The 3,135-nt window shown below is 47.9% G+C and overlaps 1 pseudogene; it reads right to left on the bottom strand.

The window, feature by feature from the left end:
* Positions 1-115: 115 nt before the first annotated feature.
* Positions 116-1,372, bottom strand: LOC125554956 (annotated as a pseudogene).
* Positions 1,373-3,135: the final 1,763 nt, after the last annotated feature.

Below are 3,135 nucleotides of genomic sequence, written 5' to 3'. Positions count from 1 at the left end.
GTGGCAAAAGCCAACAACAGTATGAAAAACAAGCACCACTGCAGAAAACCAACTACAGTAGTACTAAATAGCACCACTGCATCCTCCAACCCCAAGCATACTCAACCATACATTGTCAGTGCGCCACATCGCCGGGGATCACTCTTTCTGCAACTGTAAATTTGTCAGTGTAATTCCAAAAAGGAGATGACATGATATTATATAAAATTGCCAATGAGTAAGCATAATTAGTCATAGTTACACAGAACTCAAAGTTTGCTCGAGCACATTTCAAATATACCTTGTGGATCGTAGAAACACATGTACGGAATCAAACGACGAAGCTTTTCTCTCTTCTGTAGCTTGTTCCACCATAGAGTCTTGAGATCAATCTCATAGATGTCAGGGCCCATGGTCACGAAAATGAAATCACTGCCTTCCACGGATCCAATCAGTCTAAGTCTTTTATTGAGATTTTGAACGGGGAGATGGTTATTAAGATCAATGACTGTGCGCCGAGTCCATGATGCAACTCCATCGGAACCCATCTGCCTTGAGCACAGGTGGAGGGTTAACTTGTCCACATCTGCAAACCCCAAAGTGCCATCCTCCATCGCCATGAGGATAGCAGTATGAGTAATGACGAAACCCACAAGCGGCACATCAATCGGTGATAAGGAATTAGAGCTCAAGTCGTACTTGAGAACTCCTACACGATCATCATCATATGCAAGCTTGAAGTGAAGTGCATCTTCAATGAGGACAGGGCGCATATCGTCTATGACGGCTTGCTCAAGTCACCGGTCACCGGCAAGGACACACAGGCGCTTGCAACGCACTCACCAGATTCAGTTTTGTCCAGGCCGATGAAGACCACCTGGAAGGGGCCTCCGTGGCAGGCACGCGCACGGTGGTCACAGCCGCTGACGGTGCAGAGCACCGCGGCCCCGTAGCTGTCGTCCACCGGGTCGGGCGCGTCCATCTCCCTCCGGCAGCCCGTCATGGGATCCCAAACGACGAGCGGGATGGGTTGGTAAGTCAGATTGGGATTGCCGAGGAGAACGCGGCCATGGCGGCAGTCCCACGGAGCGTAGTCCCAGTCCCCCCAGTCGTCGTCGGGTATGCGCGCACGGAATTTCGTGGTGGGGAAGAAGCGTGGGATGTTATCTCCCACCTGACGGACGGAGTTGGAGCGCCAGGAACAAAGGAAACCCAGCATTGGGGGAGCTCCATGGAAGTCGCGGTAGCGAGCACGGAAGCGAGGGCCGGAGAGGAGGCCGAGCCAGACCTTGCTGACGAGGGAGGCGCGCAGAAGGTGTTCGGGCTCGTCCGGCGGGAGGCGGAAGAAGACCTCCTCGAGGAGCTCGTCCGGCAGCGGCGGCAGCGGCGGCATAGTGGGTCGAGGCGGCGAGGGTTTCCGATGAGGCAAATTCTGGAGCTGGTGCGCGCGGCGGGTGAAGGGGAATCCGACGGGTGGGGCCGGGGCGACAGTGAGGTGCTCTCATTTTTCTCTGATCGGCTAGAGGCAAATATAAGATTGCCTCTGATCAAACATTCTTGGATTAGTGAGCTAATTTATTAGTCTGTCTAGTTATAAAAATTGTTTTCCTCGATTTTTTGTAAGTGAGCTAATTTTCCCGGAGAAATTGTTTTTTCTCTTCTGGATTTTCTTTAATGGTAAAGAAAATGATCTCTTTGGCGTGCTATATGGGTTTGACACTTGAGCGATGAATATCCACCCGCCATAGAGCTGAGGGGACAAAGTTGGACTCCAACAATAGTCAGGGACCATAAATTTTCTTTTCCCATTTTGAAGGAACATTTCCAAGTAGTAAAGTGTCATCACATTAACCCTTAAAAAATTCATCACATTGTCCGTCTTCGAAAAATATAAGGTCATGTCAATATCCATGTCCCGACCGTAAATATCTCACCAAAATTAATGAGGAGGTGGGCAGGTGGTCCTTGGAGAGGAGAGGATGCAGTGAGAGTTGTAGGTGTCATCCGGAGGCTTCGGTGGGTTGAGGTCGGCGGTACGACAAGCTCATCATGATGATGGGGAGGAGGAGCTTGGCGTTAGGGGCAACGCGAGTTAGACGGGAGGACGAGTTTGCCATGACGGCATGATAAGGATCAGGGCTATTCGAGATCAAAGTGCCCGGAGGAGCGACCGACGAAAGGGTCGCCGCTATGGTTTTGACGACGAGGAAAATGTGTAGGCGATGCGCTTTATTTTGTTCATGGTTGTCTACTTGAGAGTAAACTGACATCTTTGGCGGTGGCATATTTTGAAAATTAGCGAGAACTCTATGAATCACGGTTCTCTCGATCGTGTAAATAGCCCTCTTCGTTTTTTGTACTACATATGTCCTCTGATCTGTTAACTGACATGGGCTCCTTTTTTTCACCCTGTTCCCCAGCAAACAGCACCTGACGACACTAGTAGCCAGTACAAGTTCAGTTCACAAGGCCAACATGCAGAAGCCATCATGCACTACTGATTCTTTCTATAAATTTTTGAGACACTAATACACGTTTAAGAGTTCATTACCAAAATGATACGTAAACACACGACAACAAATATATATATAGTCCTGCTGGATTTCGAAGTAACTTCAGACAATAGTTCATTTTCCTGTGTTCTAAACCGCACAGCAGTGACCACAGTAGTACAAGTCCAGAACCAAAGTAGAAGTGCACATTATAGTGCAGAAACTGCCAAGGTGAAATACCACCAACCTTCTGCCAGTTTCATCTGAAACCATCCGACCTACTCCCTTCGTTCCGAATTACTTGTCTTAAATTTGTCTAGATACGGAAATATCTAGTACTAAAATAAGTCTAGATACATCCGTATGTAGACAAATCCAAGACAAGTAATTCGGAACGGAGGGAGTAGCAGTCTGGCACCACTTTCTGCCAGTACAACTCTAGATATCCTGCCCACTTGAGGAACTGAGCTGAGGAACAGTACGGGTAAGCATTAAGAGACTTCCTCCTTAAATGCCAGCAAAAGATTTCCTCCTTAAATGCAAAAGCATTACAAGACGGCTTTAGCAGTGATATACTACTAATCATTTTACTAGGAGAAAGGGAATTTGCATTCATAATCTTGGCAACTAGTACTACTTGAGACAAACGGAAACCCAACTTAAC

This window comes from Triticum urartu, chromosome 4 (genome assembly GCF_003073215.2).
Source record: "Triticum urartu cultivar G1812 chromosome 4, Tu2.1, whole genome shotgun sequence".
Lineage (NCBI taxonomy): Eukaryota > Viridiplantae > Streptophyta > Magnoliopsida > Poales > Poaceae > Triticum > Triticum urartu.
This window is presented reverse-complemented; position numbering and strand designations above follow the sequence as displayed.